The 25232-nt window shown below is 36.1% G+C and overlaps 1 pseudogene; it reads left to right on the forward strand.

Moving 5' to 3' along the window:
• LOC128861815 (uncharacterized) overlaps nucleotides 1-24106 on the forward strand; it is a 135470-nt pseudogene extending 111364 nt beyond the window's left edge.
• Nucleotides 24107-25232: the final 1126 nt, after the last annotated feature.

Consider the following 25232-nt stretch of genomic DNA (forward strand, 5'->3'; position numbering starts at 1 on the left):
ACAAACAAATTTGTGCATTAGATAAGCCTTACAACTTTCATCGCACACAATTCAACATTTTAACGGTTTAGCACACATATATAATAATTATTATTATTGAACTGCCGATTATTTTCCCATCTTTTTAAGTTTTTAGTGAATACTAATTTAAACATCCTTACTTCCTTCGAAATAAAGAAGGAGCTGCCCTTTCGGTGAATGGTGGACACTATCCAGCCATGCTAACTGATTGTTTTTTTTAATTTACCAGCTAAACATCGACGATAACACCAACGATCTTGGTTCCAACAGTGCAACTTGCGATACAGCCTACTTAACAATCGATCTATTACAATATTCAAGCCACCATTGACGCCAAACGGCCAGATTAATTAAAAAATAGTCAAAAATTCGAATGACCGAATAGATCATGTAACTCGTAACCGCGGCGGATATATGCCGGATATCATGAAAATGATTACCAGCTTATAATTAAAAAAATCGTTTCAACAATATTTACCTTATGTATTATCATTTAATGAGGAGCGTTTTCATGGCAGAAATACACTCGGAGGTTTGCCATTGCCTGCCGAGGGGCGACCGCTATTAGAAAAATGTTTTTTCTAATTTTGGTGTTTCACCGAAATTCTAACCTACGTTCTCTCTGTGAATTCCGAATGGTAGTCACGCATCAACCCATTCGGCTACGGCCGCCGCCATTTGTGGAACAACATCAAGACGCACACCACAAATACATAGGAGGAGGAGCTCGGCCAAATACCCAAAAAGAGTGTACACGCCAATTATATATATATATATATATATATTATCATTTCAGGATCTCAAGCTCACCCCATATTAATGAAATGTAAAATTTAGCATCTCTCCCGGTAAGTTTCTATTGAAAATCAGTCAAAATCACTCAATAAGCATGACGCCTCGCATACAATAGTAGTTTTTAAGCAAGTAAAAATTTCCTAAGTCCGAAAGGAACCAAACTTTGTACACCCGCATACATTTTAGTAAAATGTGTTAATTTTTGGAACTAACCAAACTCTTACACAATAAGAAATGTAAAAATTAGTTCAAATATACCTATATTATACTGGCGCTCAAGTTAAATGGTCCTAACTGAATTCGGTACATCTTTAATTGCCTTGCTTTATTTTATTACTAAAATGTTTGTTTGGTTTTATTTGATTTTATTTTGGTTAATTTTCTATCTAAATTTATTTTTTCCGAAATCAAATCCAATTTTTACCTATTAGCTTTATAAATTATTTATTCGATTTTGATTGCGTTATACAAAATAAATAAACAACAGGTAGGGGTTTTCCGAAACCATTCAAGTGCTTGTAATTTAATGTTTTTGATCCAATTGAATTTGTTACAGATGAAACCTGTAAATTCAGCCAATGCTGCAGTTATAGCCACAACAACTGTGTAAAATACAAATTATTTGAATTGAAAGTAAAACTTCCCACCTACCCATGCACATAAGTTGAACATGCCACACATTGCACAAGAGCCTGTATTAGAGCCGAAGAAGCAGACTGGAAATTGTTTGATTCCGCTTCAACACCCAAAGACATTGCTGAAATAAACTTGAATAATATATAAATTCACAACCCACCCGCAACTACGCAGAAATATTATACATTCACTCAAGCTGTTGCACTCACTCACTCATACTCCTACATACCCTGTAGTCAAATGAATTGGTTGTAAACTACCACACAACTACCGTGTGCAGGGAAAAGCGAAACTAGTATAAAAACATTCTATTTAAGATACTAATTAGTATTTAATAGAAGAAATCATACTAGTTCGCCATTGACAAGAATAATACCAGTGGTAAAAGAATCAATTTGCCTGCAATTTCAATATTGAATATTTCACCAATTACTGCAGCTGAAAGAAGTTTTATTTAATTTAAAGAAAAAAAAAAAACAAATACTGTGTAAACTAGTTATATAATACATGAAATATAGGTTAGGTTGACCTAGCAGGCTGAAAGTCATCACCTAGTCCTATAGGTCCTTATTGGTACCAGATGGAGCTTGACCCTTACGTTGTCGTATAGTAGACTTCTTGTAATAACCTACGTATTTTGCTAATCTAAGTAAGTCCTGAAACTCTAACCCAGAGATACATTCTAACCTCTCATATTGCAGAGCTCCTAAACATTTCATTCGGGCTCTAGCTAATGCAGGGCAAGAACATAGAAGGTGTTTGTTCTAGAGTTTCCCTCTCTTCTAAATAGTTCAGTGTAAAATCTGAAGCTATCATTGTTTGTAATTCCCATCTTGTATGTGTGTGCCGCTAACAAGTTGTGGCCTACAATAGTTCTGCTTTCCTTTCTAGACAGGGCTAGCACAGGGCGTATTTATCTGCATTTTGTGTACACATGAATTTCGCGGTTTTGCAAGTCGCTAGATTGTTTCTACTATATATCCACATTTTCATATTCACCTCAAAGTCATTGTACGGTATACAGGTTATAGGTTAAAGGTCACTATGCCATTTTCTTGTTCGAATTGTATGTAAACAGCGCTTTTGGCAATCTCATCTACAATTTCGTTTCCTGCAATACCCTTAAGTCCGGGTACCCAATAGATGTGTAACGGTCTGTTTGCGGCTAGTCTCTCTATGGCTTCCCTGGTCCTAAGAACATTTTTAGATGAAATTTTATATGAGTTTATTGCCTTCATTTCCGCTTGACTGTCAACATATATATTGTATTTATGTTGGAATTGCTCGATGTCTTTGCTAGTGCTAATTCCTACCGCAAAGACTTCTGCTTGAAAAATATTGCACTGGTCAGGGAGCTTAATTGGCCGCCTGATGTCTAGCTCTGCGCAATAAATCCCTACACCTACTTCGTCCATCATTTTCGAGCCGTCAGTAAATATATTAAGCATATTGGGGCTAGGTTTCATACCTCTGTTTTACCCCTTCACCCAATTGTACGCTCATACGTGTTGAGCTATGTCCGAATGTTTTACAGGTAAATTCACCCGTTGCGTTAAGTCTTGCAGCAGATCTAGCTGCTAGACCTTCTGCCGTAATATCAATCGGTGGTAGGTTGAGTATTCTTTCAAATGCTGCTGTAGGAATATGGGTGTTTTTTGCTTATATATTATTTTAATAGGCCTAAAACTGAAGAAACATATTAGACTAGAATTTTTTTGGCTATTAATGTTATAATCTCCACTCTGCCACCTTGTGCCTCTCAGTGTAATTGATTCCCGCAAGTATTGATCATACACTTATGATATGTTTTATTGTCTCTCTTTGCTGAGAGCATTTTCTGCAAAGATCGGAATCTAAGTTCTCTTTGAGAATATATTTTCTGTAGTTCTTCGTTGCAATTATCCCGTTTTGAATTGCTAGCAGAAACCCTTAAGTTTCCGAAAGCAGACGGCCTTGTGTTCACCATTTCTAAGATAGTTCTGGGTTTATTCTATTGTTAAGCATTATGTTCATATGTTTTCCATGTATTGGTTTCTATTTCCACTCATGTTCCACTCCAAAGCCATCGTTGGTGTTTCTTGGGCTGGTATGAACTGGTATTTTAACTGGTATTTTGCTAATGCATGGCCGCACAAGTGAGATTTGGTAGGGCATCGCCGTGTTAAAAATACCACTTGCTAACATGCAAAAAGAATAGAACACGAACTGGTGGAGTTGAAAAGTGAACTAGTCCATAATTGATATTTTTCTTTGCAGAGCAATATGAGTCGTAGATCTAGTCAAGCAATTGTAGTGATCATTTTTACTTATCGTTGTTCTACGAGATATCAATTGTCAGATTTCGGTTAGAATTATACCGGGCCCATACTTGTTCAAAAGAGGCTAGTCCAATTTTGGACCGAAACCACTAGTATGAGAATAAAAAGGGTTATTAAGAAATGAATTAAATTCGTAAATACACAGCAAAAAACTTTACAATAAGAATAATTTAAAATATTACATACTTTTATTCAGTAGCCTTAGATTTGCTAATATTATATTATTAGTCTTACATCTTCAAAATTGATTAGAAAGGCAAAATATTTCAAAACTCGTATCATTCCAAATATGAAAGAAAATCAGTTTTTTTTACAAGTTAACGGGAGTAAAAGTTTTCAAGTACAATAAACATAAGCTTTTGTCTTTCCCAATAATTTTAAATATGTTTTTGTTGGCAAAGCGACGCGGTACTTAATTGCATACTTCACATATAAATAACTGAATATTTACCTCGCTTAGTCAAATAAAAGTTAATCAAAAGATTGAAGCCAAATATAATATGCATGAATAACTCGTTTTGTAGTCGCTACGAATCTGGTCGTTTTCGAAGTAGTTCGAATTCAGTCAGGGAGTTCGAGTTGTATCCTAGTATTTTTTCCGCCTTGCTTGGTGTTTCACTGCAGGGTATATTTGTATGCAGAGTTTGCATGAATGCTCACAACACATGCCACACATCAGCATACAAATGTAACTTTGTATTGGAATGTTACGCTTTGCTGCAACACCTAAAACAATTTCTTTCTTTTTATTGTTATTGTTATTCTTATTCTTTTTGTTTTATTTTTATTTTTTTGTTTTTGATTCGTAGCATTTACTAGTACCTAAATTCCTGAATCTTTTGCTGAAGTTGCACTTGATAGCATTATGCAAGTATGCAATGCAGCTCAGGCGGAATAATATTTCTATTTGCATTGTATATGCATTCATACAAAGATGCCTTCTATGTATATGTGTGCTTATATGTATAGTGGTGAGGTGGCAATAAACAATAAAATTATATTCTGTGTGAAAATGAAGTGCAGATGGTATTTTGAATACAAATTTCGCAAATTTATTAGCACTCGTCTACACTTCTATTGACAGTCATGACTTCTGGGAGGAAAGCTTCAACGCTCATAAAGGCTCACAACTTATTTGATACGGCACCTGCTATACATTTCAAGGAATTTTAGCTCAGAAACTAAAAAGTATATAAAGAAAATTGAAATGCTAGTTCTTAACAACAATGAACTTCATTTATTTCCCAAATGTCTTGATTAACAATATAAAAGCTAATTATTGAGAAGAATAGAACATTTCATGTCAGGGCTTATTTGATGCAATTGAATTCAGTTTTTGAAATTTTACAGACAAACAACCTCGATTATTAATATAATACTTGGTATGGTGTAAATAACAGCTTTCAGTAGTTTTGGCACTGAATCTAAAACCTTTTGCGTAGTTGGCGTCGTATTTTCTGCCTTTTATGCAACCACGCCTTGTTCAATTCATCTTTGTTGGAGATTTTATGTTTTCGAATATTGATGCCAAACAAAGCCTATGAATTTTTAATATGTAAGATCTCTGACGGCGCTGGTCAGCAAGTTTCTGAGCAAGTTTTCTGATTTCTGACTTACATTTTGGATCCTTGCCTCATTAAAAACTTTCCTCGTTAATACAAATTTTTACAGCACCTAGGGGCAAATTGTTCTGGAATATGTGTTTGCCCAATATTCCTCCAATGAATTCCAAACTACCTATGACAGTTGTAGGCATACAGGCTTAATCATCACGCAGCTACAATCATGCGACTCTTGAGACTCTATTTTTCCATTGCAGTGTTTGGTGTTCGCTAAATCTAGGACACGCTGTCGAACCCAAACATTTGAACACATCCACAAAAGGGTTGTATTGCAAAACTCTTAAAGAGCAGTTTTTTTAACAAATACAATTCGACTTTGCTGATATTTCTTGCCTGATATATGAACGGGTTATTTCGAATAAGCCAACCATTGACTAATCCAATTCCTGTTGAGCCTCAGTTGTAAATTGTTTTGCTTTTCCGAACGATGTATCGCTTCCCATACTACTTGCAAATTTTTAAGGTGCTTGTCTGCGCTTATCGTTCACCCGATTTCCATGAACAATACATGAATTAAGTGCTGCATAGGAAATGCCATATGAACAATATTCCCGACCGATTCACCAGTTTTGTAATAATGTAAGACCAATTCACACTAATCAATGACCCATTCGGTGACCCATTTTTTAACCTTCCGCTTCGCCGAGGATAGAAAAAGTACTGCCAGACCAAAAACTGGGTGTTCTGTAAAAAATATTGGTGTTGTAGTCACAGACTGTATTGATGAACCACCTTCACATTTGATATCTCGACGTTTTCAACAATCGGGCCGAACGGCAGATATTTTTATGAGGAGGTTTTTCATGGCAGAAATACACTCGGAGGTTTGCCATTGCCTGCCGAGGGGCAACCGCTATTAGAAAAATGTTTTTCTTAATTTTGGTGTTTCACCGAGACTCGAACCTACGTTCTCTCTGTGAATTCCGAATGGTAGTGACGCACCAACCCATTCGGCTACGGCGGCCGCATGCTTTATTTTAAAACAACATCTCGGAGAGTGTTTTGAAATACCCTTTATAAACTATCTAAAAATGAACAAAGCCAGACTGCACTAAAAACCAGGGACCTAAAATAAAAGTTCTAACATTTTCCAAAATAATAAAGTCAAGTAGAAAATATTGTTGAGCTTTCAACACTTCATTCGTCCATTCAACAGCATTTCTAGTCTTCGAGTGCTTCTTATTGTATATTTGTTGTCAACTCCGCGATGCAACATTGCGAAAAGGTGTTAAGGATTAGTGCCGGGATAATTTTAATGAAATTTTAAATGCAAATAAATAGCACCTAAATAAATAGAGTTATGATATTCGTTTTCGTATTAACTTTGTAGAAATGCATTTAGTGAATTGGACACCTAATCGTGGATGCTTCCTGCATATCTGCATCAACACATCGGATTTTCATCTCATAGTCGGAAATCTGCAATAAATTAATATCATATATAATTAAAACTTAATGCCACTTCATTAAATGACACTTATGCTAAAAAGCTTCTGCTGTTGAAATACAGGTGTTTATACTATAATTTTGCGGAGGAATTATTTCAACATGAATACCTTCAATGCAGTCGATTAAGTTTGATATTTCGGAATTTGCTTCGAATATTGCTTTTCTCCTTCACTCATAACTGTCTTGATCCATGGGCTGCAAAGTTCAGATTCTGGAATCGAAAACACATCCAGTTACCGAAACTAGAGGATTGGACTGGGTTCAATTGAAATTCATTTTCAACTCCCATGTATGGTAAAAAAGAACCTTAGCGCGCAGCACAATTTTGGTACGAGTATTTGTATCATAGATGAAGAAGTATTAGATTCCAGTTTGTTGTTTATGTTAAGAAGCACGTACATAAACGGCTCTTTGCTTAAGCGAAGGATGGATACATGTAAATCTGAATGGGCACAAAAGACCGAAGTGCAAACCTGCAATAAATCTAAATCTGAATTAAAATTTCATTAACACTCATTTAATTTACTCATATTGTCGGGGTATGTCGACGATATGTGGCCGATTCCGTAGAAATGAAAAATAGGGTTAATTTCAATTCGTTATAATTTATTCTTTTTACAATTGGGTATATAATATATACATGTGTATAAGTGTGTATTAATTATATTTATAATACTTGGTAGATATAATAACCTGTGGTGTGATGTTCCTATTAAATTGGCGGTATAGCTGGATTTGGGTTCCCTTCGATCTTCCTTGCGCTCTGTGTGCTGTTAGTTATAAAATTAAACTTTTATGCCGATGTTGATGCAGTTATTCATTCCTGCATTGTCCTTCTTTCGCCTTTCGGAATTTAAGAGGACAATGCAGGGATGTGTTAGTTTGGAATAAGCACATATTGAGCAATGTAAACCATTGTACTTGCACATCTACATAAAAAAAAATATTTCGCGTAGTCCTTATACCCATAAAAGCATTTCTGAAGTATTAGAGTTAACTCCAATAAATCGAAATTGTTATAGTAAATTAATCGAAGTCTGCTCATTGCAATCAACTCACTTCGAATTTATTTATGATTGTTTAATACTTACACTTCTTGTTGAGAATAATTTTTGCTTTGAAATATCAAGATTTATTTATCTCTTATAATAAATCATAAAATATATGATTTATCAAATTGGTCTTAACGCATACTTTTTTTGATATACCAACATTCAAAAAAATGTGTGCATTCGCCCCTCATAATACCAATGCCCTTAATTTTCACGTTTGCATTCGCTTCGTCAACTCAAAACTAATTAATAATCATTATTTCTACTAAAAGATTCATGAGCTAAAAAAAGCATACTCTCGCATTCTTTTGTTTTTAATTGGATGATAGAAAAGAATAGCATCATACATATGTACATTAATATATATTTGTGTGAGTCCGCATGAATGATAGAAGCAATTAAAAAATTAATTTTTTTTCCTTGCGCAAAGAGTAATGCACAATGCGTGTACATATAAAAGAGTTGGAATAGATATAGAAATCCATATACAGTTTGTCTCATAAATCTTTACATTTGAAATTATTTGACAAGGAAAATTTTTGAAGTGGATTTCGAAAGTAAAGCACACAGTTATTTATTTATTTTTAAAACAAAGCGAACCTATTTTTTCATTTCTGGAAAAAGGCAGTTATTTTTATAAAGTATGATAATTTAGAAAAATTTATTTAAAAATTATTTTTAAATTTGAACAAAATAACTATTTTTATTGTATATTTTTTACTATTTTTGTGTTAATATTTGGTGGGATCGCCTGCACCATCTATTACCGGATGTAATCTCCTAAACATTTAAAAAATTTTCGTATTTTTAGCCATATTCTTGAGGAATCATTTGAAATTGTTTTTTTTTTGGAACTTGTTTTTGTTTGTAGGGCGCCTTTTTTTTGATATATGGACTTTGGGCGGCGTATCTAGCACTTTTGAGCAATTATGTGGCAAACAAGACCTGAGCTCGAATCGTGATATCCGCAAACTAGCAAATCGTCACTGAAAAATCCATTTTTCGAATTGTGATATACGTGAGCGTACTGCATTTCGCTATTCAGCTATCCTGGGCTATTTCGCCTTCTCACATTAGCTTGCTCTCGAACAGTGTTTGGAAGCTACACAGAGGATACTTGGGCTAATCCCGGAAGTTATGAGTTTGAACCAAATGTAGAATAATCGTCCCAAGTGAACGGCGATCAGTGACTTCCCCCATGCGTAGACTTCTACATATGGAACCATCCTTCACGAGATAGAAACGACCTTTGCTTTGTTAAACTCGGCCAAAACCGCATAAGCGGTTATGACGCCAATTAAGAATATAAAGAATAAATTGAACCCGAGCCAGACGAGTTGCAGAACGATCGATATTATTTCGCAGACTGTGCTCGGCACATTCAAAAGAGGTAGTCGCTCTCTACTAAATCTAATATCGGAGGTACCGCTTTCGTTTTCACTTATGCATATTTCAATTTTAATTTCGTCAGAATATGGAATACTTTCATTGGAAATGCTTAAATGAAAACGTTTTAAAAATATGTAATGAATCGCTTATAAATTCTAAAATATTATATTACTATAAATAGATTTTGCAGTGTGCGGCAAGGACAATGAATCAATACAATTCCTTTTTTGCATATGCGTCCCAATCATTTCAACTTAAGTAGGAAATAAAATTCGTGTTAGGTTCTGCTTAGTTCAAAATTATTTGGAAAATTCTGCATTCATTTCGAATCAAAAATACGTTTGCGTGCGATTGCCGATACGAAGGCGGATGTGACGATTCGAGCCCTGTATATGTAAGATTTGCGCTTGGGATTATTATCTTGGTATAATTGGAATAACAATTATTTGATTTTCCGAAGCGGTGAGTCCAAATTTTTGCACACTTCGTTTCAAACTCTCACGTAAAATATGTAAGTAGGTTAAGTTAATTGCTTATCTAAGACAAGACACTCGTTGGTCCTAAAGCACATTGTGATACCTGCTGATACCTGATTGATTTCCATTCCCTATCTAAGTTACTTAAACCACTTAGATTTTTTTAAGGAATAATCGCCAATATTTCTGACACGGCTTCTTTTAAGTGCAGGCCATTCACAGAGAAGGTGTTGAACAAACTCAATTTCTTCTCATCTGATGCTGCGTCTGCAGAAGTCATAGTAAGATTCACCCATGCTAATGGCTAGGGGGCCAATGGAGCAGTGACCCGCTATAATACCTGCGAGGACGCTGGTAGTGTATCTGTGGAATCCAAGCAGACATTTTGTCCTTTTAAGATTCAGTTTCGGACCACCTTCTATTGATTTTCGTGATTACGCTCAAATCAATCGCAGTGTTCAAAAATGAATGTCCAGTTCAGAGCCTTTCCTTGCACACTCATCCGCTCTTTCGTTTCCCTCCACTCCAGAGTAGCCAAGGCCACTTTTCTGGGTTTTTCACGGCTGTTGGCCGCTTTCTCCAAACTCTGTTGTGTCCATCGTGGTTATACACCATTACTTTTGTCTCATCACAAACAAAAGCATCATGCCAATATTCCACTGTGTGCGAAACGTAAGCTTTAAGATAATTTTTCAGACTGTTTCGTGACCTACTTTTACACCCTGGCGGTCTTCCAAATCTGCGACTAACATTTTAAGCTTGCACTGCGGGTATTCATTAATTCGTTTCACTATTGACCTTTCCATCCCCGGTGTGAGCTTTCTTGGTCTGCCACTGAAGTGTTTTAACTCTAAATGATTTTCGTTTTCTGGGAGATTTTCAATTTCGAACACTGTTCTTGCATTAATAGAAAGCATTTATGCCATTTGAATTGCTGATTTACTTTTACGACAACCCGGCATTATTGCAAAGACATTTTCTTGTCGATGCGATATAAGGAACAGCACGAATCACTTGTGCCGACTGGTTCATCAACCCTATAAATAACAGCAACTAAAAATATATAAAAAAAACATAGTAATCGCTTAAGCTTCTGGTGTTTCTTCATGTTTTTTTCCAGTTGCGAAAAAAATTTTTATATAACTCAAAATATGAACCATTTTGGTTTCCGTTGTTGTTTTTGCATTTCCGTGAAAAGGCTAATTGTATTTTTAAGGCATTCAAAGTAATATGACGCAATCGAATCTATTAAGAAAATAATGATATTAAATATATAAAACAATATTAAACTGTGAAAAGAATTATGAGACAAGCTGTACATGCCAAAATACTCAGAATGAGTGGAGGACTCGATTTAGCCATGTCCGTCCATGCGTACGCCTATACGTACGATAAGTCGAGCGAAGAGAAATATATATGAATAAAACTTTTTATGGAAGGTATTTTGGTATTGAAATAACAGTCTGTAACCACTTCCACCTGCCGTATTTGAATAATTTAAAATAAAATAGAAAATTTAGTAAAATTACTAAATTTTAGCACAAATGACGAACCCAAGAAATTTGAAAAAATGGGCAGTATCACGTCTATGCGTGAGTGATAACAACTTAATAAAACTTACGCATACTTGGAGCACGTATTTTTTTTTTTTTTTTTTTTTTTATTAACGCATCTTAAAGTATAGGCAGAATAACGTTTAGAAATTACAACTAGTACAACGGAATAAAGATACTAACGAGCAATTTTTATTGAACATATATATTAAAAAAGGAAAAAACTAAGATGCCTCAATATTCATAAATTCATTATGAATGTATAAATATATAAGGTACAGCTGCTACTGGGTGCCCATCTGGTCTAAAACTGTTTTACGCTTGAGCCGCCGACGATGAGTATTTGGCTGAAGCAAAACCAATGCTTCAGCGTTGACATGTGTACTTAAACGTTGTCTGTGAGCCATGGCGTACTTTTTCGCCACGTCAGTGATGGGTAAGATACCAAGATCACGATGGAGGTCGAGATTTCTCACATAGTATGGAGCATTGACGATGTTGCGCAACACTTTATTTTGGAATCGTTGGATAACAGTCATGCAAGATTCGCTTGAGCATCCCCATAGCTGAATGCCATACGTCCAGACCGGTTTGAGTATTTGATTATATAGCAGTAGTTTGTTGTTCGTTGACAGAATAGAGTGTCTGCCAATAAGATAAAGAAGGTTTTTTGTTTTTAATTCCAGCTCTTTACGCTTTTTCTTGACATGCGCCCTCCAACGCAGTTTAGCATCAAGGGTTATACCAAGATATTTTGCCTCGTTGACGTACGGTATATTTACGCTGTTTATGTAGACTGGCTTGTAAATTGTTTTTTTCAGGCCGAATACAATGTGAACTGATTTGGAGTTATTTAATTTGATACGCCATTTTTTCGCCCATGTTGCAATAGAACTCACCGCTGATTGCAATTTCGTCGTTGTAGTCTCTATCACTTCTCCAACTGCTAGGATAGCCGTGTCATCTGCAAAGGTTGCGGTAACGTGTTGCTCGTGAACCGGTAAGTCATACGTATACAAGAGGTACAAGAGAGGGCCTAGGATGCTTCCTTGAGGTACCCCCGCGCGTGCTTTTTGCAATGAGGAATAGGCGTTGTCAAGTCTGACACGAAAGTATCTGCCATCAAGGTAGGAAGAAAGGATTTCGCAATAATTCCTGGGCAAAATCAATTTTAGTTTGTGGAGTAAGCCCGTATGCCAAACTTTGTCAAACGCCTGCGAGACGTCAAGGAACACCGCTGCGCAAACTTTGTTTACCTCTATCGCGCACTCTATGGTTCTAACAACTCTGTGAACTTGGTCGATAGTGGAGTGATTTTTTCGAAAGCCAAATTGGTGCGTTGGAATAACTCTCTTGTTTTCTATAATCGGCAACATTCGAGTCAGTAGCAGTCGTTCAAAAAGTTTGGACAGCATTGGTAGCAGAGAAATAGGTCGGTATGAAGACACATCATTTGGCGATTTTCCGGCTTTCAGAATCATAATTACTTCTGCTGTCTTCCAGTACATAGGAACATATTTTAACAAAAAACACAAATTAATCAATTGAGACAGACAAGTAACACAATTAATGGGCAATCTCTGAAGAATTTCTGCAGTTATGAGGTCGAAACCAGGCGTTTTTTTCGCTTTCATTTTGAAAATTTCGCTCATTACTTCTTCGTTACTAACTGGCTCAATGCTGACATCGCTTTCAATCCAATTTGACGAGATGTCAATATCTTCAGATCCATCATTGGCACAGAAGGTTTTACAAAGATTCTCTGCAAATAAATTTGCTTTTTGCTCATTGGATTTTGCCCAGCACGTATGTATTTCACTCTACCTTATTTCGATCCGTCAGTTTATCTAATGTGAAAAGCTACACCTCTCATTATCCATGAATTCGTTTGATTTAAAAAATGCATAGTCAGCGCACACAAAATTTTACTACAATGCGTGGTTATGAAGTATCTATCAAAATAAAAAATATAAAAAATAAAAAAAATTATATTTAGATTATTTTAAGTTTCACTAATTTTATAACTTTTTTATATCATTTAAATGCCCACCAAGAGCGCGACTACATCCGCCAATATAGATTCATGAATGCCTAATTGCTGAAAACGTCAACATATTGCAAGGCAAACAATAGTTGTAGGCATATGCTTTTACGTGAGCAGGCCTTTAGCAGAGTATGCATTCGCTTATCCTTACGTAACTAGCCCTTCAGACTTAGTCGCTAAGCTTTCATTGTAATTAGACCTTAAGACTTGTTGATCGTAGCCTCGGTCATTCCACCAACCATAATACAACATCAAAGTTAAAGGTTGTTCAGAAACATTTTGCGCTATAGCAGCAATAATCTCAACACACCGTCTAGTTTTTGGTCTGCCATTATGCTTTCTATCCTTGATAGAACCGATTTTTTTAAACATTTCAAATGGCGACGTATTGGGGCTATTATTTGCACGGAAAGAATCACAAACTTTTCGATATGCTTTTCTTAAATATCAGATATTTTCATATTAAGTTTTAATAATTGTAACGCATTGTTCTATTGCGTAAAATTGTACATTCGTCAGTGTCACTTTCGAAGGACCCTTTATAAAGTGCAATCCGTTCCGAATTTAGCACTTCCTTACTTGCTTTTTTGTAAAGCTTTATTGCTTGTCCATTCCAAAAAAATAAACAAAAGTTGCATACGATAGCGGTGGTTTATATCACTTTAGTGTATTGCCAAAACTATGCTAAACTGACGTTTCATCAATCACCCCGGATTATTCGCTCATTAATCAAACTCAATGGTCGGAGAGTTTGGCAGTTGGATGACCAATCCCATACCTATACATGTGGATAAAAACAAAACAATGTATATCAAAACTATGTATGTATGGGTTATTGTAGATATTTTATACATCGATAATGAAATCTAATATTATATATGCACATACATATGTACTATGTACACTCGTCTATGTACGTTACTTGTATGCGTGTCAGTATCAGTACAATTGCATCAGTTTGCAAAGAGTTCATAAAATATTTCCGCTACTCGCCCATTGTTTATCTGTTTGAAAAAAAAAAAAAAAACGAAAGCTAATGAAACTTACCTCCCGTTTTATAGCTAAAATTGTACTAAGCCAATAATGTATGCATTTTCACAGTACATATTTGCATGTGTATTAGGGTGTTGCCAGATATGGCATTTATTGAGTATTTGGCCTATCTTCCCCTCCAGTTTTTCCGCTGGCGTGCTGTAAATTTAGTATCAAGCCATTTGCCAACGGTAGCAGTAGTTTTTGGCAGTAGTTCTTAAGTATTTAAAGTCTCTCTCAGCTACGAAGTAGTAACTCTTTATGTGCTCACGTCGTACTTCGTTTTAAAATCCGTCACTGTTTTATCAATCTATGTTGCATTCTTTATTATGGTAAAGAAGTTGGCCATTCAAAATCCACTGTAAAGGTTCAGTACATATACCAGGTGCCGTCAAAAACATATTTAAAGCCGTCTTTTCCAGGATTTTTGCTGGATACAATGTACTTAGGAAATCTACTACTAGGATTTGCTGGTACCCACAGTGGTTGCCCGAGTCGGCCGTCCACACAGTAGTATCGCAAAGATATTTAAAAGATTATGGAACAAATGTTCTATGAAGTTTTTCTTTAACTAATATGTCTAGCGGATAAATCCCAGATATTAGTGAGGCTGCATCGTCGGACACCTCGAAAGTCCGTTTTGTGCACCATACAAAATTGGCTTTTCACGACATTAGCCAGAAGCTGACGGCGATTTTCTGTTTGGTCCTCGACAGCCCCGTTGTAAAGGTGGACGCTTTTTCGTTTGCGTACTTTAGGTGTGTTTTGAAAGACATATCTATCATTATTTCCAAGTATTTGATTGTAGAAACGGTCAATATGTTGAAGTCTCCGATTCTAAAAGATGCCTGTTCTGGCTGAATATATAGATTGCTTAGGACTTTTGTTGCGCTAATTATAGATTATTTTGTACTTACCAAGACTTCACGGTTATGACTGAATGGTTCGTGTTGTTTTGGATATCGGCTAATTTTTCAGCTTTAACCACAACCGCAATGTCGTCGTATATAGTGTTTATATAAATAATTGGCGCGTACACCCTTTTTGGGTGTTTGGCCGAGCTCCTCCTCCTATTTGTGGTGTGCGTATTGATGTTGTTCAACAAACGGAGGGACCTACAGTTTAAAACCGACTCCGAACGGCAGATATTTTTACGAGGAGCTTTTTCATGGCAGAAATACACTCGGAGGTTTGCCATTGCCTGCCGAGGGGCGACCGCTATTAGAAAAAAGCTTTTCTTAATTTTGGTGTTTCACCGAGTTTCGAACCGACGTTTCTTCTGTGAATTGCGAATTGTAGTCACGCACCAACCCATTCGGCTACGGCGGCCGAATACACGAGGGGAGTTCAATAAGTACCAGTTTTAGGAGTGAAAACAAAATTTTTTTAAACATTTATTTATTTTCCAACATCGTCCACTTTTAGAAAGATACACCGCTTCCAACGCTCCGATCATTTTTTAACGCCATCTAAAAATAGGATTTGTGGAACTCTCCAAAATACGCCTCTGTCTCGGCCATGACTTCCTCGCTTCAACAAAACTTTTTAGCTGCTAGCCATTTTTTCATATTAGGGAACAATAAAAAGTCGCAGCGAGCCAGATGAGGGAATACAGGGGGAGTGGCAGCAATTCATAACGCAATTCATGGAGTTTGGTGGCGAAAACTCCACCTTCTTTTTCGTCAAATGCGACCGCGTCTCTTTCATTTTTTTGTGAAAGCGGTGCAATAACTCACTCCAGTATTGTCCCGTGATCGTTCTTTCTTTTTCTAAAAAAAAACATCCATCCAAAAAAATTGTCGCCATGACCTTTTCGACCGATGGGACTGTCTTCGCCTTCTTTGGAGCAGATTCACCTTGAGAAATCCATTGCTTTGATTATTGTTTAGTGTGTGTGTAATAATGAATTCAGGTTTCATCAGCGGTGACAACTCGATGAAAAAATTCACTCAGGTTCCACTTGAATTGCTCTAAACACTTCTTCGAAGTAAACAGCCGCATCTGCTTGATGTCCACCGTGAGCAATCGCCTCACTCAGGGCTGACAATTTTTTCATCGCTCAACTTATCATGTAAAATATGAATGGCCAATCCTGTCGACACACTTATGACCTATGTTACTTCGCGTACTTTCGTTCACTGATCAGCGATAATCATGTCGTGGACTTTTTGAATGATTTCCTGGGTAACCACGTCTGCCGAGCGCCCTGGTCGCTCCTCGTTAAAATTTGTTGAACCCAACTGTGGTCACGGATGGCGAAGCGTACCCATAGATAGCATCTAACTTTGCCTTTATCTCCTCGCATTTTTCTCCATCCAAAAATAAAAAGCGAATTACCGAACGATACTACTATTTTCCCATCTTAACAAAAATCACGAATAGATGGCAGCATACGATGCTAACACCAACTTTCCTCAGAAAGGCCCTCTGTAATCAATCTCGGGTACTTATTGCACCGCCCTCGTATATATAGTTTTGTATATTCAGTATATGTAAATGGCAATTATTTACGTATGCGTTTTATGAGTAAAAAACAAGCGAACGGTGCTCAAAAGTTAAAAGAGCTATTTAAAACAGCATTTGTCAAAGAAGAGTCATTATACCATGTTTTTATTGTTGTTCTTTCTTTTGCTTTTTTTGTTTTTCTTTATTATGCTTTTCTCCACCAAAACGCTTACGCTCCTTTTATGGCTTCCTTCAAAAGTTTGATTGTGATGACCTATGGCCGTCGTTAAAATAAAATAAACAAATTAAATTAAGAATAAGCAACTTTCATAAGAAAAATATTTGCAGTCATCAGAAAGAGAAAACAAACTTATGTAAAACTTGGCTTTTGTAATTGAGCGAGGATATGGGGGAGAGGGCATACTCCGTCAACATTCATTAATATGACAATAAATAAATATATGAAAAAAGGCACAAAAATGGAGTCAAACGAATACTGGCCGATAATATTTTTTTATAACAATATTTAAGCTATGCTATTATGGATGGACCGTAACATCATTCAAATAGTGTTCGAGTGACTTTTTACTGCCTGGATTTTAAAGAGCTAATTATGTATGAATATGAAACTGTATTTCGACTATAACGAATATAATCTTTCAAACGCTCAAGTGTTTAAAATCACGATTCATTGTATGAAATGAAGCCACGTTTACTCGAAATCTTTATTTTCCATTGCGACACAAAAAAATAGTTGTCATACCATAACCACAACACTCTAATATACACGTTTAAGGTGATAGTCTCTCCACTTTCGTTCAAAAAAGCAATACTAGTCCATGATGTCACCAATCATTTGTGGATTTTTCGCTGGCTATATACAGTATTTTTTCTTGTGGCAAAGCCACCCACTGAAAAAAAGTGATGGCGCTGTTGCCCTATCACCCAATCGGCATATGCACGGCACATAACATTTTGAAATTGCCAAGTTTGGGTCTGCTTCTCCATGCTTTTACTGAAATGAAAAAAATAATAATAATAATAATTTGCACATACACTTCTGTAAGTGTTTTGTCGAACTCTTCCTCTTATTTTTGGCATGCGTCTCGAGATTTTTCTACAAATGATGCTGCCTACAGTTTCAAGCTGACTTGTCATTGACTGCCGAGGGGCGGCCGCTATTAGAAAAACTTTTTCTATTGGTGTTTCATGCAAGGAGATTCGAGCTTACGCGCTGCCGAATGGTAGACACGCACCAACCCATTAGGCTACGGCGGTCGAATATAGAATAGAAGCACATCAAATAGATATGCAAAATTGAGTCACACATATTCAACCATAAAATCCATTGTGCACTCTCCTCTTCACAATGCCTCATCCAGGCCCAGTTCTTTCAATAAGATGGTTATGAGCTTGATATGGCAATTTGTTCGAGAATCAATTGTAATAGAAGTAATTAGATCATATATCGAACCTATGCTGATGACTTCCATAAGATCCACTTTTGCTTAAAGCAATATATTATGATGATGCACGGCCTTCACAATATATAACACAAATAATAACACGGAACAACTCTGAACTATAAATTTACATATATATACATTTACATTTATTATATGCATATAATTATAGCGAATGCCGCCGTAGCCGAATGGGTTGGTGCGTGATTACCATTCGGAATTCACAGAGAGACGTCGGTTCGAATCTCGGTGAAAGCAAAATTAATAAAAAAACATTTTTCTAATAGCGGTCGCCCCTCGGCAGGCAATGGCAAACCTCCGAGTGTATTTCTGCCATGAAAAAGCTCCTCATAAAAATATCTGCCGTTCGGAGTCGGCTTGAAACTGTAGGTCCCTCCATTTGTGGAACAACATCTACACGCACACCACAAATAGGAGGAGGAGCTCGGCCAAACGCCTAACAGAAGTGTACGCGCCAATTATTATTATTATTATTATTAATTATAGCGATCCTAATACTCAATATCCAGGTCCCGGAAACACAGACTTTTTGCTGCATAATTCAACTAAACTAACTAGTTGGGAAGTAGTTCGTCAAGTAGCAAGCAGCAACTAATTACAATACTTGTACGGCACATTGGTTGACAATATCACAACAAGAACGCTTGTTGAATGCAAGGTTTTTCCTTTTATCATCCTAAAATGGATAGCCCTGTATGCTCTTGTTTTATTTGTGGAAATAAGCGCTCATTAATTTCATTTTTAAAATATTTAAAAGGCAAGTTTTTTATTCACATCCCTGCCACTTGACACTTAATGAAGCTGCTGCCAGTGGCTGCATTAAAAGAACAAAGAGAAAAGTCATTAATTGATTCCTATAGCCGAGTTGTGGGAAAGTTTTAATAAGTTTGAAAAAGTATGTAGAGTTTCAATGAAAACCTTTGGAAAAAGTTCTTTAAAGAACCAGTCTAAACACCGCCTGCTAAGTGTAAATACTGAGAAGGCTTGATCTGATGCTATTCAGTACAAAATGAGAGACTCCAGGTTGGAACAAGAATAAGTTAAGGAGGGAAGGGCGGATTGAGTGGAATTAAATAACCTACAAAGTAACTAGTTAGAAGAAACTAGGAAGGAAAGCAATACTAAATAAAGGGTCCGTCATATAACTTTACGGAATTAAAAATGCTATAAAAAAGAAACTACTCAATATTTTTCCAAACTGTTCTTTTTTTTTTTTTTGAAGTACAATCCTTCCGGTTAATGATGGAACACAACTTCATTCATATAGCTGCCTCGGCTAGCCATGCACCATCCCATACGATCGGCCCAATTTTTCAACACATTTTCGATTGTATGAGGCAGTATTTCAGCTATGACATCGCGTATGGTGGTCTTCAGTTCATCAATTGTTGCTGGTTTGTTGGCATAACACTGGTCTTTGACGGCACCCCAAAGATAATAATCCAACGGCGTCAAATCGCAGCTCCGAGGCGGCCAAACGATATCAGAATTTCGGCTGATAATGCGATCTTCGAAGACAGTGCGCAAAAGATTGCACATTCTGCAACATTACCATGATTTTCAAAGTAATGTCGCAATATTTCCCAGCGTTCTTTGAGCGCCTACACAACCATTTTCGTTCAGCGGAAGAATAAAACTAATTTTCTGTCAAATCAGATGACAGCTAAGTGTTACCATTCTTCAAATAATACCTGGTTCAAATCCGTAACGCTAGATGGCGGGCCCTGTATTATACATATATCCCTATATATAATAGATAAGCTTTTATTGTTATATTTGTTCTATTGATGAATGTAGTTTTGTTAGCTTGAATTTTTGTATGCCAGAATGTGGTACATTCCTTCTTTTCTAAGGTATTTGATGGAGTGTTGGTTATGTTGGCTGCTGATATCCGACATATGGGTGTCCACTACGGCTTGTAACTCGGTTCATATGATCAATCCAATAAATCGATTGCTAAGCGTGCTGATTAACAAGTTGCGCCTTCTTGTTGAAACCAAATGTTGTCGTTTAGCTGATAATTTCTGGAAACAAAAATTCAGTCAGTATCGCTCAAATCCCTCACCATTCACCGTAACGGCAGCTCCTTCCTCATTCTCGGCGTTTGCTCATCGAAACGAAGTCCATTGTTACGTCAATAAATACTATTTCCTTTGGGCTCCATCGTTTGCAAACTCCAACAGGTAGGAGGTCTATATACAATTAAATAAGTAATTCTACTACTATGTACTTATATACTTATATAGTATTTAATTCATTGTTTCTTTTTCAATTTCAATCAATGTTTCCTTTAATTACACTAAAAAACAAAAGAATGCTGGAGTAACAATCCTTGGCTGAACATAAGTGGCAATTTAATAGTTTTCTTTTCGAAACATTAACATTCAAAGTATTTAACGTTTTATTAAATTCTTTCAATATTCCATATATCGGAGCATAAGATCCATAAACCGTTTGAATTCGATCCAGCAAAAATAAATCATTACTCTTCAGGTGTTTTTGTGGAATTTAAAAATAAATGAGCTCGAAAAAAATGGATAGCTGATTACTCCACTGATATATCAAAGATAAAGCAGAAACTCCGACCACTTAGCAAAGTTTATTAAGGTGCAGGAATCGGATTAGAGAAATTTAGTGATCTGAGAGAGAAAGGGAAAAAATCCTTAAAATTCGTTAAAGTGTACTAATGAGACATAAGTTATGTGCGGTCTCCCTATAAAGATGGCAAATTTCAGGTTAGGTCGTACAAGCAGTAGTAAAAAGTAGCTTTAGAGAGATTCAAAGTAACAAATTTTAGCACGGACTTCTGAAATACTAAGCGTTGATTCTTATCGTTTATATTACTCTATATATCATTCTCCAGTTCGCTTATTCAGAACTTAGAAAATACCCTTCATTTTAACTGTGTAAATATATCCTTAATTTATTACTTGTTTTTCCTTAACTTTTCTTCTTTTTATTTCTCAGAACTTAACTTGACACTTAATTCAAGCAACTGCAAGTCAAATTTGCACTTTCTCCACTCCGAACATGGCGCTTTGCAATTTGGGTGCTTTCGATTTCATGGCTGCGTGAGCGCCGAAAACTGCAACGAGCAAAAGGTCACTAAAGCTACATAAATGCTGATTAGCTGTACAAGTTATTCAACAAATAAAATGCTATAACTGTTGTTATTACTGTTTTTGTTATTGCAGAGTTACTCGACTGTTCTGTACTTTCTCTATACCATCCACTTATGACTAATGTCCTTGGGACTCATAAATGTTGAAATAAGTTTTGCCGAAGCTGTTTTCTTTCAATTTTCACAAATAAACTCTTGAACAAAATAATATTTTATATGTCTTTAAGAAACGTAACAAAGCATGCCGGCTATTTTCTAATATTATGAAGGGTGTTTTTAAGAGCTTGAAGACTTAAAATGCTTTACTTAAACTTAAATTGCTTTACTACAATATAATCTGGTAAACTCCTATAAGGAGGAGATCAAATCTCTTAGATATGCAGGTAAGATTTCTCTGATGTGGGTTCCAGGACATAGAAACATAGAGGGAAATGAAATTTCTAATGAGCTTGCCAGGAAGGGGATGAATTGGTCTCAGAGACCTCCTACCCGGCCGTCGGCATCTCCCTGACTGTTGTTAAATGAGAATTGCACAAATTACACTAGTCTACAAGGAAAAGTATCCGAAATAATTTAAACTAATATCTGCTTCTCTGTCCATGCAAAATTCGGATTGATAACTAAAATTAATTTATTAGTTTGAGTTTTCGAGATATCCTAACCTAAAAGTGCAAAAAACCCCATTTTTGCCCATATTTGAGGTTATGTAGCCTTGCAGATGTTTTCTTTCACCAAAATTAAAGGATGGCATCTTTAAATACAATCCTTCTTTTTTCAAATGGCGTTTTGTTTGCTCAAATATCATTTTTTTTCGCAAAGATATCGCATTTTGAAATTTTCATGTTTCGAAATTTTCCTACACCTGAAAATCGATTAAGATAACATAGACATGATATAATCGCTTACTAATTTTCTTGGGTTTGAGGGCCTGAAATATATGGATTAATAGTATGTAAATTTGGAGTTTGTGGGAAAGCCTGCTTGCGGTTATGTGGGTTAGCCTGCTCGCGGTATGATAGGGGTGGTTTCTAGGGGTTAGGGCTGTGTGTGACTCGGTACCCAAAGGTTAGATAGTGTAGGGATGTGGTGAGTCAGCACACTTATGGTGTGAGACAAAATTTTAACAAAAATAAGACTCAATTCAAGAAAATCAGTAATCGAATATATCATGTCTATGTCGATTTTCAGGTGTAGGAAAATTTCGAAACATGAAAATTTCAAAATGCGATATCTCTGCGAAAAAAAATGATATTTGAGCAAACAAAACGCCATTTGAAAAAAGAAGGATTGTATTTAAAGATGCCATCCTTTAATTTTGGTGAAAGAAAACATCTGCAAGGCTACATAACCTCAAATATGGGCAAAAATGGGGTTTTTTGCACTTTTAGGTTAGGATATCTCGAAAACTCAAACTAATAGAGCAATTCTGAGGCCAGATTTGCATTCAGCGCATCATAAACCTTCGGAAATATATAGTCTGGTTTCTGGGTCTGAATGTTGGTTAAATTTTGTCGGCCTGTGTTATTTCTCAGGAAAGCGCAGAAAAGATGGAGCTGAATTTCTTCATGTGCTTTTTCGAAAACCCTTTGGGCCCAGGACAATATACGGAGGACTCATAAAGTCCGGGGGACCCCACCTCATTCAATTCCCAAACTCGTAGCTGTGTTTACCGGTAATTGGACGACCGGCCATTGAAATGAGAAAACTGTTGAGCACTTTATCTGAAAATTTACGGGTTTGGCAGCTAGTCGATTAAGGCCACCAGGTGCTCCTTTCTTCGTCAGCCTGGAGCATTGTGCCAACCTAAATCTTATTATATCAACAGCTCTGGCTGGCTGGAAAGATCTACCTGTTGGCGGTCTTATAATGGTATCACAACGGTGCTTTAATGCTACTTGCCGATTGCCAGAGTGGTACTTCAACCATTTCGCCTACCTACCTATAATCTGGTATACCTATAATTTCATGCCATTTATTTTTTGAAGATGATATCCAACGTTTTTCCGCCGTTGTTATGAGTTACATAATTCATTCGATCAGTCCACAGTCCAAAGTAGTAAATTTTTCCATCAGCAAAAATGCGATGCAAAAGATGGTAATTTTTTGGCTGCATTTTGTAGGTCAAGCCTTACGTAAAATTGTATACGTATTCGAAGGACGAAGGCCAATAAGTTGGGAATGACGACGAAATGAAATTTCGGCGACTTCCTCAACATTTCGCTCTATGAAGAAATTTATCTATTTTTCTTAAGTAAATTTCTATAATTTGGAAGCGTTGTTTCAACGTTAAACGATATTTGATTACTTGTTAAACCCCACTGAGCAGAAATGTCTGTACAGTTTGCCATTTTCAGCTGTAAAGCCATAAAAAACATACAGAATACCACAAAAACCTACTTGACCTAAATGTTTTTTAACTCCTTAAAAGGTTTTATTGACAGACTTCCGAAATCAATTTTGTGATGTATAATATTTTCAAAGCATCCTGAACGATAAAGAATTTTCTTTTGAAAACTAATTTCTTAAAATACGTATAATAATTAATGGATGTTTGCTTGACATTTTGCTCCAATAACTTAAACTTATGAATTCACAATTTTTGTTAAATAAACTTTTCTCTTTTCTTTTTATAGCACTGCGGCAGCGAAAATGCACCAAGTGACAAGTAAAGTGCGAAATTGGAAACTTGAAAAACAAAACTGACATCAGTTCCCGCGCGTCGTCAAATATTCGTTCTGATTAAAAAGTATGAAAAAAAATAGCTAAAGAAAAAGGTAAGAAAAAAAAGCTCAAACGTTTAATGAAAAAATGGTTGTGTTTAAAATGTGTCTGTCGAATCTGCATGGCTTACTCTATATTTGGGAAGAAAGGAAGCTACTTCCAACGCAAGCATCCAGCCACTCAACTGGCGCAATGCAGCCGCTGTGCAAACAAATTGAAAGAAAGCTCTAATGACACTAAGTGTGCAACAAAAGTGGAGGAAAAAATTGAAAAAATGCGAATATATTGTATTATATATTTCTATGCACCAGCTCTGTTTATATATATATATATATAATATATATATAAGTATGTATACACATATTTTCTTTTGATTTTGTCACCCCCGTTCTTGCATTGCAGAGGAAGTTTGCTTAAAATATAAAGCGTGGAAATGTATGAAACTAAAAAGCTAGCACTTTGCTAGCAGCATTTCGCCGTCAATGATGGCTGTCATGTGCGCGCTGCCTGTCATTTGCAAACTGTCATGCTACCCAGCATGACATTCCTCCTCTGGCGGCCACCCGACTAAATTTTCTTGTGAAGGTTTTATACATGCAAAAGCATCCTCGTATGTACTCTTGCTGATTTCTTCATTTAGAAAAAGTTCTTATCCATAGCATCATTGCTTACTCAATATTTTTATTTTCCCATTTGCTGCAAATGCTTATGTTCTACTTGCAGCCATCCTTCTTCAGACGATTTTTTTTTACTTTACACGAAGCTATTTACGTTACATATGAAAATATGAATTGGCCATTGCGTCACTACAAACTCGAGCTAATTTCTGAGTTTATGCCGATAATGACAACGCCGAAATACTGAGACTTTACATCCTCTGCAGCGAAACTCGATTTAGACAAACTGATTCGATAGGAGCCATAACTGGTATCAACTAGCCAAATGATAGATTCAATTTAAAAATTTTAAATATGATATTCCCTCTAAGTAACTATTTCCAGCATTAATAGCATATTTCCATCGACCTTTAATTGCAGTTCACACATAGCTAAAGTTAAATATCACATAACTGCT

This window comes from Anastrepha ludens, chromosome 4 (genome assembly GCF_028408465.1).
Source record: "Anastrepha ludens isolate Willacy chromosome 4, idAnaLude1.1, whole genome shotgun sequence".
In the NCBI taxonomy this organism is placed as follows: Eukaryota; Metazoa; Arthropoda; class Insecta; order Diptera; family Tephritidae; genus Anastrepha; species Anastrepha ludens.